Source organism: Hyperolius riggenbachi, chromosome 2 (assembly GCF_040937935.1).
Source record: "Hyperolius riggenbachi isolate aHypRig1 chromosome 2, aHypRig1.pri, whole genome shotgun sequence".
In the NCBI taxonomy this organism is placed as follows: Eukaryota; Metazoa; Chordata; class Amphibia; order Anura; family Hyperoliidae; genus Hyperolius; species Hyperolius riggenbachi.
In genome coordinates this window covers 53,514,391-53,527,747 of record NC_090647.1, presented here as the reverse complement: position 1 = coordinate 53,527,747, position 13,357 = coordinate 53,514,391, and the positions used below count along the sequence as shown (strand labels likewise).

The 13,357-nt window shown below is 44.4% G+C and overlaps 1 protein-coding gene across 7 annotated transcripts in view; it reads right to left on the bottom strand.

Moving 5' to 3' along the window:
- FAT3 (FAT atypical cadherin 3) overlaps positions 1-13,357 on the bottom strand; it is an 863,405-nt gene that overhangs the window by 734,153 nt on the left and 115,895 nt on the right. For all 7 annotated transcript variants that reach the window (XM_068266799.1, XM_068266797.1, XM_068266801.1 and 4 more), the window contains exon 2: positions 263-343. The gene's annotated coding sequence lies outside the window, so the exon portion shown is untranslated. The remainder of the gene's footprint in view (positions 1-262; positions 344-13,357) is intronic.

Here is a 13,357-nt window from a genome sequence, read left to right as displayed (position 1 = left end):
TACCGCGCGCAAAGTTTTGCGCGCGAAAAGTCTTATGCGCGCGCTAAGTCCCATAGACTTTAATGGGCACTTCGCGCGGAGCGCCCTGCGCTCTGTGCAGTGCACGCGTAAAGTTTTATGCGCGAAAAGCTCGTTTAGACGTGCTAAGGGGGTTTTCACAGGCGTGCTAACAGTTAGCATCGCTTTGTGACTCAAGCCCCTAGTATCACTAGAGTTTTCACATCCAGCGATTACATACTGCTTCATCACAAGCTTTGCTTACCTTGAGGAGGAACAGGTGTGTGACAGGTCTGCTTTACTGTGCTGCCTCCTCCTCCATCTTGCGCCTTCCGTGTTTCCTCAGCTGTAACACAGAAAACAAGGGCAAACAAATTATCCAAACAATTATTAGCAAAAGGAGCTGAAAGCCAGCTAAGCTGTTTTTACCGCCGCCGCGGATAGGAAATGCTGTGTGCTCTTCCCCGCCGTCCCCTGATAATACATTTCTAATGATAACGCCCGCGTGTGCCGTTCCTCCCATAGGTGTTCCTCACAGCGTGCAAATTATCGTGAATTTACAATGCATTAGTAAGCTCCCGGATCCCGCCTGCCTATAGCAAATTGTAGTTCTGATTGTGATAAGGTGTGAATAGAGGGAAGAGTAGAGATGTACGTTCCATTTTTGGCGGGTGAGAGATTTGTCTGACAGCCTGTCAATCTCTGCCGTGCGTGGCACAGACATTCTTCTTACTTTGTCAGATAAATATGATGTACATTTGCTGTAATCACAAAATAAAGTTACAGCAGTCGGGCTTCAGAACAGATAGCACCAGACCGTAACACCATAATTCCAAATTCCAGGGTAAAAAGGAAAAGAATTATCACTGTACCCCATCCTCTGCCTATTACGGATGTAAATGTTAAAATGACGCAAGTGTACCACTGCAATGGGCGTGCATGTAAAGAATGTGCCTGGTAAACAGAGTGCCAAATATAGAAGCTAGTAGAATATTGTTAAAATGACCAATATTCTACAAGTGAACTCCAATCGTCTAATCTCTATGCTCCCATCCAGTGACCGACTAAGCATTACCTTGTACTCTTAGGCCTCGTTCACATTACAAACGCGGACGGGCACGCACGCGAAACGCAACGCGTACGAACGCACGCCATCCGCGTTTGTATGCGTTGCGTGGCTGATCCCATCACTGAAAAGTGAATGGGACAGCCATGCGTTTTTGCAAAAAATGCGTGCAGCATGCGTTCCCAGACCGCACAGGTCCGGAACGCATGCAGTGTGAACATCAGACATTGCACTCTATGCAATGTCTGATGTCGTGCGTGTCGGCCACCTGCACGCGTTTCCAAAACGCGGCTGGAAACGCGTGCAGTGTGAACGGGGCCTAAGGCTGCTTTTACAGTGTGACGTTAAAGTCACACGTTATAAAACGTAATAATGCAGACTGCGCAAACAAAGTCTGTGCGACATTCACAGTGCACACGTTGCGTTGTGTGTAACGTGTAGCAATATTTAGAAAGTGCTGCATGCTGTGCGTTATAAGCGTTATTATCTGCGTTGGACTGTTTGCACATGCTCAGTAATGTTTTTTGATTTGTTTTTTAAATGTGAGGCATGCGTCACTTTCGTTCCATCAGTATGCAACGAAAACGGCGCACCGAGAGACACATAACGCAGTTTAAAATAATGTCCAACTTCAAAACCAACATGCGTTGCGTTAGGGGCACGTTGTGCGACTTTAACGTCGCATCAAACGCAACGTCCCACTGGGAAAGAGGCCTTACTGTGCCGCGTGATCTCGTTTTTGGTGTACTCCTGTATTGGCTTATTGCTGTATGTCACCCCTAAATATTGTCTATAACCTAAACTAATGTCCAGCGCTGCGTAAAAGGTTGGCGCTTTAAAAATACAATAAATAAGTAAGTTCATTCCGATAGTAAAATATTGGTAAACATTACTATGACCTAACCCAAGGGTCAGGAACCTTTTTGTCTGAAAGAGCCATAAACGCCACATATTTTAAAATGCAATTCCGTGAGAGCCATACAGGTTTCAAACTGGGACAGTAGGGCTCATGTCCCTGTTGCCATGGTGATGTGTATACAGTTGATCGGCTGGGCAGCGTGTCAGCCACATCTTCAGCTTCTCTTGTCAAGTGACAGGCAGCCTATTGGGCCATGCTACAGCAGTAGTGTGCCTACTTTTAAAATGTTACTTGCGCTGCCACACTAAGCTGTGCTGCTTGAGCAGTGTAGCTTAGTGAATCAAACCCTACTGATTTGTCTGTGATCCAGATGTAACCATCAAAACTGAGGAGAAGAATCCTTATGTATGCTGGGGGGGGGGGGGGGGTGCAGGGGCAGGTAGATCTCGTGGACTCTGCAGGTTGTAAAGTAGCTTACAAGCCAAAAAAGTGTGGGACAGAGGAGGACACAAGGGGGACAGAGGAGAACACAAGGGGGACAGAGGAGGACACACGGGGGACAGAGGAGAACACAAGGAGGACAGAGGAGGACACACGGGGAACAGAGGAGAACACAAGGAGGACAGAGGCGGACACAAGGGGGAAACAGGAGAACTCAGGAAGGCAAAAGATGTACAAGGGGGCTTGAGGTACAAGGGGGCATAATCCACTAGATACCCCTTCACCATGAATGCACCAGGTTTAGTATATAGTTGTTCCCCTGGTTTTTGTCCTCTAAACCGAGATGTGTCTTATGGTCAGGAGCATCTTATGGTCCAAAAAAAAAAAACGGTATATAGATAAATAAATGTGAACTGCAGGATTGCTTTTTAATCATCAAAACTGGAAATTCCCTAAAGTAAAAAAACAGCGATACTATAGCTTGATCCAGCAAGCAAGCAATCATTTCCCAATCCCAATTAGAATTTGATCAGAGAGCAGTGAGCCATGTACTAATTTAACCCACGTGAGCCCGATGAGATCTCAGCAGAAATCTCCCTGAAAATCATTCAAACCTTTCAATACATTGTCCACTGCAGTCAGTGATCCCTGCTATTCCTGACCCCTCACGCTTGTGTAACAATCACTGCTGCAGCTGCTCACCCTTTCAATTAATAAACTGACTGAAACAAATAGAAAGTTTATCAATCAAACATGTTGGGTTTGACAGATCACTGGCAGATCTGCTCAAAGCCAATCGAATCTGCTAAAAAAAACAATTTTTGTATAACCCTCATCCTGAAAATTGTGGAGAGTAAGGACTTGTTCACACTATGAGCGATTGCGGATTTTTTTAAGCGCTTGCTATTTTAGAAATTGACCTAAGGCCTGGAACTCACTACAAAACGCTATCGCTAATCGCAATCACTAGTGTTTTGTGTGAGCATTTTGTGAGCGATTTCATGAGCGTTTTTGGTGGCGATTTTAAAAAGTGTAAGGCTTTTGCCAGCGATTGTGTAGCGATTAGCGTTTTTAATTCTGATTGGTCCTTTCAATTAATTTTTTTACAGTGTACAGTAACTTCAAAACGCTAGCAAAATCGCTCTGTGTAGGTTTTGATGAGAGATTATGCCAGCTTTCATATACTTAACATTGCAGAAACGCTAACGCTAAATGCTAAAAATGCTGCGTGTCCTGCGTTTTGTGATTTGGTAATCGCAATCGCTCCAGTGGAATTTGGCCCATCCATTAACATTAGCTGAGTGTTTAGGGAAATTGCTAATGGTTTGAATCGCTTCCTAAAAGTTTAGAAAATCACTCTAGTGGGTTCCAACCCTAAAAGCTCTTGTGCAGGGATTTCCTATGAGAGTGTTCACATGTGAGTTTCGATTGCTTTCCACTCGCAAAAGCGATACCTGTACCATTTTCTGAGGGCTTTGGCCCAATGGAAGGGAATATAGGGAAATCGCAACGCGCTTGAAAAAGAGCTTTGAATAGAGATTTCCCCAGCGCTTTTAAGAATAAATACATTGTATTTATTCTTTTTTCTGGTCAGAGTTCACTTTTTGACTGACGTTTTTCTAAGCTTAGAGCGCAGGGAAAAGTGCTTTAAAAACTCTCAATAAGGGCCCGTTTCCACTTGTGCGGCACGATTTAGACAGGTAAATCGCGGCAACAAATCCGCATTCGGTTGCGTTGCCGTTTCTATGCGGATTTTCATGCGGAACCGCTCGCGGTTTATGTAACGCGATTTTAACCATGTCAATGCCGGCAAGCATTGACATGGATTTTTAAGCGGAAACGCACGTGGAATCGCCGGGAAAACCGCAAGACTAAAATGCTTGCGGTTTTCCTATTACATTACATTAGCGGCGATTCGCTTGCGGGTGTGCGGCATGCGAATACTGACGGCTCTGTCGTGCAGATTTTTTCTGCCCAGAAAAACGCTCAGAAATCCTGACAAGTGGAAACAGGCCCATCCACTTGTATTGTCTATGCGAATCTGCATGCAGGAAACGCACGCAGATTCGCTCTAGTGGAAACAGGCCCTAAATCGCTCAGTGCTTGGTGTATCGCTGGCGATTTATGATGTGAACAAGGCCTAAAAGGCACTTTTCAATAACTTTTTTACATCAGTGCTGTCACTCATAAAGGTGGCAAGTAACGAAACAATCTGCCGAACGGTTGTTTACGATGATCGGAACACTTATAGACAAAAATCTCCTAACCAATCCGATCAGATTAGTGAAATCGATCAGATTTTCATGATTAGTCCCATCAATCTGATTGGATTGGTTAGGAGATTTTTGTCTATTAGAGGTCACAAACGATAATTTCCGATCATACATGCAAAAAATCTTTCGTAAAGGATGGTTTGGCAAATTGTACCGTTAGTGGCCACCGTTACAGTAGGTTGAAAACATTTGACAGGATTTGTACTAGTCTATCTCCTCATAGGGGATTCTCTGGATTTTCAAAAGCACTTACTGAACGGCAGTTGCTTAGTCCAACTACCAAAATAGCGTGCAGGCGAGCAGGGAGACTGGCCAACATCTTTGTATAGATCAGGCATGGGTAAACTTGGCCCTCCAGCTGTTAAGGAACTACAAGTCCCACAATGCATTGCAGGAGTCTTACAGCCACAGTCATGACTCATAAAGGCAAATGCATTGTAAGATTTGTAGTTCCTTAACAGCTGGAGGGCCAAGTTTGCCCATGCCTGGTATAGATCTTTTCCAGGCAGCAGTTTTCTAAAAACTAAAAGGAAATACTTAGAATCCCCCATGAGAAGGTGGACTAGTCCAAATCCTGTCAGATCTGTTTTTTTTTATACTTTCTGTATTTTGGAGAGTAAAGGTGGCCCACCAACGATACAATTTGCTGAACGATCAGTGGGATAACACTGATACCGAGTGCCAGCCAGGATACTATCTGCATGGAGTTTGCATGCTCTTCTCATGGTGTGCAATCTGTTCTCTCACACTAATCTTCCGACCCTGCCGCTATTTGGGCTGGAACCCACAAGAGCGTTTTTTTGAGCATTTTGGCAGCGCTGCGATACGCTAGCGTTTTGCCAAAACGCTCAGCTGATGTTAATGGATGGGGCAACTTCCACAGGAGCGTTTGCGTTTCCCAGAAACGCAAACGCAGGACCTGCAGCATTTTGGGAGCGTTAGCGCTTCAATGTAAAGTATTGAAACGCTAGCAGAAACGCTCAGCAAAACCTAAACTGAGCGGTTTTGCTAGCGTTTTGCGGTTCAGCACACTGTAACAAAATTAAAAATAACTCACAGGACCAATCAGGATAAAAACGCGAAACGCAAAACGCTACACAACCGCTGAGGAAAAAAATACACTGTTGCAAAACGCGACCGAAAACTCGCATGAATCCGCTTGCAAACCGCTCATGCAAAACGCTAGCGGTTGCGTTTTGCATTTGCGGATTTCAGTGGGTTCCAGGCCTTTGAGTTTGGCTACAGAGACGTCGAGCTCACAAATGATCTAGGTGCCATCCCTTCCGCTATATCAGTCTGGCTGCAGTGCAGCCAAACAAATCACCCTTCTGTGAGCCGTCCCTACCGTTATCTCAGTTCAACTACAATGTAGTCAATACTTGTATCAGAAACACAGAGGCGCCAAAAAGATAAAACAATGTTTGAATACAAATAGAGGAAGAGGTACTCACCTCTGTGAGATGCCACACTTGCTTTGATAACGGATCAGCTGCTCCTGTTCCACAGCCTGAGGAAGTGGGATGTTTCCTACGAAACGTGTTGCAATTATTGGAGTACATTATTAAAGAATACTCTTGAAACGTTGATCCATTTGAATCTTCTATGCGGAGGTGAGTACCTCTTCCCTTATTTTTATTTGAACATTTCTTTATCCTTTTGGCGCCTCTGTGTTTCTGATATAAATATTACTAGTCCACCTGTGGTGCAGATGTCGGCCCCCATTCTGCCTGCCTACATAGAGCGACATCTTAATCTACCCGAGGGGACAGGTCAAGTTCCCCTAACACCTTGATAGTAGTTGCTTGTCAGCAACCTATGTTTGTGAGTATATCTTATATTGTTTTCTTTTTACCATTGGACAAAAATACTACACTATAGTAGGCTCTCGATTTCTCTTATTTTTACAATGTAGTCAAACACAAAAACGATGCAGGCACTTGCACCCAAATTACCACCCCTGCGCACCATAGGCGCAATGTGCTATGCAGTTTACAGAACCTGTCGCCGTTGCGTCCAAAATCCCTGCTTTGCCCGGAACACCTTGCATGGGTTTAGCCAGTTTAGAATAAAGATACAACCAGTCAGAAGAGATTTACACAGCAAGGCAAAATATGATGCAGATAAACATAAGAGTTGCCCAGCGAGCCTCCTTTGTTTTGAGATCTTACCAGAAGAGCGGATGGCTCAAATTATCGGGTTATGTTATCTTTGCCGATTCCTACAAATACTGCTAGACGAAGGTTCTCTGTAGGAAGGATTATTTAGGCAGGTTGAGATGCATCTGTAGTCACAGGAATAAAGTTATTACTTTCCTTGTTGGTAACTTGTGACCCCAGCGGTCTATAACTACTAGAAATGGGTTTCATTATATCCAGAAATTGTGATACACGGCTCTCCACTACTGCCCAATCTTCCTTCTTCTGATAGGCTCATTTTGGATAGAGCCATGGGGAACACTAATTTAGACTCTAAAGTTAACAATTCTCCTTACTCCTCTTCAATTGACTTCTTCAAAATCCTTGTCTCTGCTAATATATAATTAGGTCAGTGAAAAGAGCTGTGATTGAGCAGCAGGTAAGCACTGCAGTAGAAGAAGAGGAATGGAATGAGCTGGATTCATTCTCACCCCAAGATGGTTTTATAGATTGTTTCTTTTGCTCTGTTTGGCCACTTTTATACTCTTTTTGTCTTCTTCTGCATTTTCCCCTATGCAGAAATGCATTAAAGGGATACTATGGTACAATTAAATTACTTTAACAAATTCAAAAACATATTTTTTTCTGAGACCTCTTGCACACTGGCCTTCCTTGCAAGGGACACGCAAGTCTTTGCGGACTTGAACAGCCCACACATGATGCTAAAGCAGGCATGCTCGGGTCCCCATTGACTTCAATTAGGCTCGGTGTTCGGCCCAATATCCCGCACATCCGGACCATGTCCGGCCGAGCCGACCCGAGCCCGAATAACTGGGTGTTTGATCAACACTAGTCATGACCATGGTCCTGACAGTGCACATCAAAAAAGGGCGTCGGGAAAAAAGGGCGCGTGGTGTAAACGATAAGCAGTATTATCGTTTATAAAAATATTGTGTAGAATTTCGTTTAGAAATAGTGTTTTAAGAATTTATAAATCATTAAATAATGTGTAGGAGATCGGCAATTCTTAAAACGTTAATCTTCCCTGTTTCTGAACTGAAACTTATATTTACGTTTGTTAAAAACCCTCCCTGTACCTATCCCTAACCCCTAGACCCCCTGGTGGTGCCTAAACCTAAGACCCCCCTGGTGGTGCCTAAACCTAAGACCCCCCTGGTGGTGCCTAAACCTAAGACCCCCCTGTTGGTGCCTAAACCTAAGACCCCCCTGGTGGTGCCTAAACCTAAGACCCCCCTGGTGGTGCCTAAACCTAAGACCCCCCTGGCGGTGTCTAAACCTAAGACCCCCCTGGTGGTGCCTAAACCTAAGACCCCCCTGTTGGTGCCTAAACCTAGGACCCCTGTTGATGCCTAAACCTAAGACCCTCCTGTTGGTGCCTAAACCTAAGACCCCCCCTGTTGGTGCCTAAACCTAAGACCCCCCTGTTGGTGCCTAAACCTAAGACCCCCCTGTTGGTGCCTAAACCTAAGACCCCCCTGTTGATGCCTAAACCTAAGACCCCCCTGGCGGTGTCTAAACCTAAGACCCCCCTGGTGGTGCCTAAACCTAAGACCCCCCTGTTGGTGCCTAAACCTAAGACCCTCCTGTTGGTGCCTAAACCTAAGACCCCCCAGTTGGTGCCTAAACCTAAGACTCCCCTGTTGGTGCCTAAACCTAAGACCCCCCCTGTTGGTGCCTAAACCTAAGACCCCCTATGGATAATAATGTTTTACAACCATTAATAAATAAAAAATGTAAATAAAAAATGTAAATAATTTTTTGGGGTGGATAATAATGTTTTAGAAATGTTTTAGAAATAGTGATTTAGTATCTTTATAAACGTTATTCGTCACGGGCTCATTTTGTAAAGTTAAATCATCACAAGCACAGTTATAAAACCTTAAAAATCTCCGGGCGCCGTTTGTAAAACGTTAATAATCTCCGGCGCCTTTTTTTCCCTGTTCGGCGCCCATTAAGCGATATTTATAATGGGAGTGAATGGGGGCGCCCTTTTTGTCCACTTGTCTCATGCGCCCAAATCTCCTGCTTCCCCTGACAGTTTGCTGTCTGTGAACCTCATTGCATTGTTGGAAATAACGTCTTTTTCCAACTGCCAAACAAGCAATATCTCCCTCTATGCATAGAACTCTCAGTAACAAAAATTCTGCAAAGATTACCTGGCAGAACTAAAGATGTCACCACCAGTGATAAGTGTCAGAATGTTTTACAATGGGCAAACACTGACTACATAATCTATAAACCAATATTGTAAAAATTAAGCAATTTTATTAGTTATTTTATTTGCACTACAGATCCTTTTTAAATGCTGGTTACACTGTAAGCAGTGTCATTGAACACACCAAAACATGCCATAAAACCACAAGCACAGGCTTGCTACAACACTTTTACTGGAAATAGGGCAGAGGGCTGAGGGGGTCAGAAGATTGCCCCCAGGCTGCTGTAGTAAAAGTCTCCTTCATCTTGGAGTAGTAGACCCCTCTTTTTATTCTTCCACCTGATTCGAGGTCATAACTAGCATGGTTCACCGGCAACTCCTGCACAGCTCAGACAACGGCATCTGTCAGGCCGACAGATCACAAGAATGAGAATAGTCCTGTCATCTAACATACCGTATGTATGAACGTTTGTCTGCCACAAATTATCTTACAGGGTGCCTGAAATGAATTTTACTATAATACAATAACTTTTGTAAACCCCTTTTCTCCCACAGGACTCAAAGCGCATAGATATGTCTCAGACCAATACAGGGTTGCAGGCCGGACTGTGTTACAGAAGAAACAATCAGGTGTTCATAAATGCCAGACTAAACAGGGGGCTTTGATTTGGACTTAAATGCATCCAGGAATGGAGATGTCCTGATTGGGTGTGGCAAGGAGTAGTGTAGAGGCAGCATGACAGAAGGCTCTGGCTTTAAAGGTTTTGAGATGGACTTTGGTGGTGACCAAGTTATTAGATCCTTTGGATCTAAGATTAAGGTATCCAGGGCCCAGATTGTGCAAGGGTTTGAATGTCAATAAGACAATCTTAAAAAGAATTCTCGATTTTATGGGTAAGCCAGTGGAGTGAGCGAAGGATGGGTGTTATGTGGCAGCATGGGTGTTTGTGTGTGAGTGTGTGGGGGGGTTCTGGGGGGTGTTGGCTTGCTTTCAGCCTTGCAGCGACATTCTGTACAGAGAAGATTCCGGATGGTCCAATAGGGTTCCCGAATCCTCCTGTGGCCACCGTTTCGCTGCTGGGTCCATCCGAATATATTCAACAAAGGGCTTGTAGAATATGCTCTAAAGGCCGCGCCCCCATCCGTGTATGAGAGCAACTGTACTGGGCATGCCCAGTAGAATGAAGCCACTCGCGCAAGTCTTTCTCCTTTCTACACAAGCAACGTTGTTCTACTGAGCATGTGCAGACATGTACTCGTGAGCAGTATGGATGGCCACCAGATTCGACCATCAGGTCAATCCCTGTCAAATTTGACAGGGATCTATCTGGTCTGCGCCACACACTAGAAAAGATTTTTAATAGTTTTCAGTCTGAAATCTATCCAGTGCAGCACTGAGGGCCATCAATCTGCCAACCGTTCTCGAAATGCAGCCGATCGATCAATAGGTTTCATCCGGAGAGATCAACCGATTAGATGGATTTTGGCCAAAAATTGATCAATCCAGCCACCTGCTGGAACGATTTCTAGCAAATCTATAAGCATACGGCAGGCATGGGCAAACTCGGCCCTCCAGCTGTTACAGAACTACAAGTCCCACAATGCATTTGCCTGTATGAGTCATGACTGTGGCTGTCAGACTCCTGCAATGCATTGTGGGGCTTGTAGTTCCTTAACAGCTGGAGGGCCAAGTTTGCCCATGCCTGGCATACGGCCTACTTAAAAACAATACATTTTCTTTGGAAAAAAAGAACACTAAAGACCTTCTCCATATCGGCAGTATGCATAGTTCTGGTATACCAGAGCAACATAGAGCAGAGTAACCAGAGGTGCTTTGCTTTGTACTAGACCTACATGAGTTTTATGCTCCGTTCATAGCCTGAGGAAGTGTGATATGCCTGCGAGACGCGTTGCACTTTCTGGAGTGTGTGAATAAATATTTGGTTACTCTATCAACAGTTTGTTGTCTATTTGGAAGAGGAGAGTCCACCTCGGCCTCCCCTGATTCTTAAACTTTTTATCAACTTTTATCCTTTTGACGCCTCTGTTTGCTTGTACAAGAGCATCATGTTTGTACATCTATGGAAGCACAAAGGTGCAAAGACACCCCAGGACCCGGATCTGGGGGTTTATGCAGAAATTTTTGTAGAGCAGAATTTTGTGTGTAAAGTCTTATGCACAATGAGTAAAGCGTAAGAGGAGAGGCTCTCCCTCACCTGCAGTATTAGCTTTCTATTGTTCCTGTGCTCATAATAATCACTTCTATACAGTAGATACATTGCACCTCTGACACTGTAGTTGCCATTGGCAGGTTTTTGTGCGCTATATCAATTGTTATGTTGCACAACAGTGAGGAAGAAAGGACTGGCACTAGATGTTAACAGAAAGGCATAGGTCCGCTTCACCGGATTCTGTATTCATAGCATGCACGTGCACCTCAGAACAAAGCACTGTAATATGGCAAAAGGGAAGATGAAGGCACTGAGCTTGCAAAAGATATACCTTTAATCCACGGTGGGAAGACACATCAGGGTATACAGTGGGGGTGAGGGAGGCCTGACAGCTGTTTCGCTTTAAGACAAAGCTTCCTCAGAGTGCCTTCATCTTCCTTTTTGCCATATATCAATTGTTATGTATAGAGTGCTTGGGGGGCCCCATTGTAAAACTTGCATCGGGGCCCATAGCCCTTAGCTACGCCACTGCCGCCCGCCATCCCTCCCTTATAAAGTTTCCTGGTGTCTAATGGTCCCTCTCCCTGCTCTATGCATTGCCCTGGCGTCTAACGCCTATTCCCTCCCTATACAGCTCCCTGGTATCTAGGGGCCCACTCCCTGCCCTATACAGTCTCCTGGGTTCTAGTGGACCTTTCCCTCCCCTATACAGTTCCCTGGAGTCTAGTGGTCCTCCTCCCACACCTAACTATTCTTCCGGTATCTCCTGGTATCCAGTGGTCCCCCTCACACCCCTAAAGAGTTCTCTGGCTAATCCTGAAGCACTCAGAGACACTTCTACAAACTGCTGGCCAGCGATTTTTGTAAAGGTTATTTACACCGCTGTAAATCAATATTTTGTAACGGTCATACACCACTGTGAAACGCAAGGTGGAATGCAGGAAGGACTGGGAGGAAGTGATGTCACTAGCTGTGCTGGGAGGAAGTGACGTCACTAGCCGGCAAGTGTTTGATCTGAAAGGCGTGATTAGCGGCGGAGTGACTCCGCAAGATCCAGAAGATGCATACTTCAGTGCGAGAGGTTGAGAGTTACATATATTTTATGCACGAGCGTAGAGCTCTACATGTTTATAATTGCTGCATATGAAAGACAGCAATATGAGCATTGGTGCATACGACGCACATGATTGGTTTATAATATATGGAACAACAGAACTGAAGATCTATTCGGTGAATTGGAACTGTGTTAGAGATCAATACTGATGGCCGTTTTCTTATTTAGTTTAGCCTTTTTAGCATATATTTATGAATGAGGATTGTTTAATAAATAGCATAAATTTGCATTTAATAAATAGCATATATTTGCATTTTTTTTTACATATCCAGCGCCGCTCTCGATTGTTTTATTGTAGTTCTCAGGTGTCTAGTGACCCCCCCACACAGTTCCCTGGTGTCTAGTGTTTTTCCTCTCCCTATCCAATATGTCCAGAGTTGGCCAAACATAATGCAAATTGCAGTAACGCAAACCACTTACGGGCCAAACTGAAGGTCTCAAATCTGATTTGAAATGAAAGAGACTCTGAAGCGACTTTTAAAACAGCTTTTTACCTTATATTCTACGTGGGCATGTTTGCCCCTGCTAAAACGCCGCTCTCCCGCAGCAGAACGAGGGGTCTTTACCCCCCAAATCCCTCCCTGCAAAATCCACAAGCAACTTGGTCGTAGATTTTGCTGCTCCTGGAGGCAGAGCTTTCGGCTGTAGCTCTGCCTCCATGTGAGTCTATCAGCGGCGGATCTCCGCCTCTCCCCCGCCCCTCTCAGTGAAGGAAGACTGAGAGGGGCGGGGAGAGTAGAGATGAGCGTAATGACCTAATTACGATTTCGCGAAATTTCGCGTAATTAGTGTAATTACGATTATGGCCGTAAGTACATAATCGTAATGAAGAAGGATTTCGTGAAATTTCGCGTAAGCGTAATTTTCGCGTAATTTTTGCATTACAATGGTTATTTGTTCATGCCGTAATTTCACATTAAACGCTACCGTAATTTCGCGTTAAACCGTAATGCTCCGTATAATATAAAAAAGCCGCCGACTTTAAGGGTTAATAGCAAAGCCCCCTTAAATGCTAAGAGCCTCAAATTTGGAGAATATATTAAGGAGATCAGGAGGAATAAGAGGAAAAAATTTTTTTCAAAAAGACCTTATAGTTTTTGAGAAAATCGATGTTAAAGTTTCAAA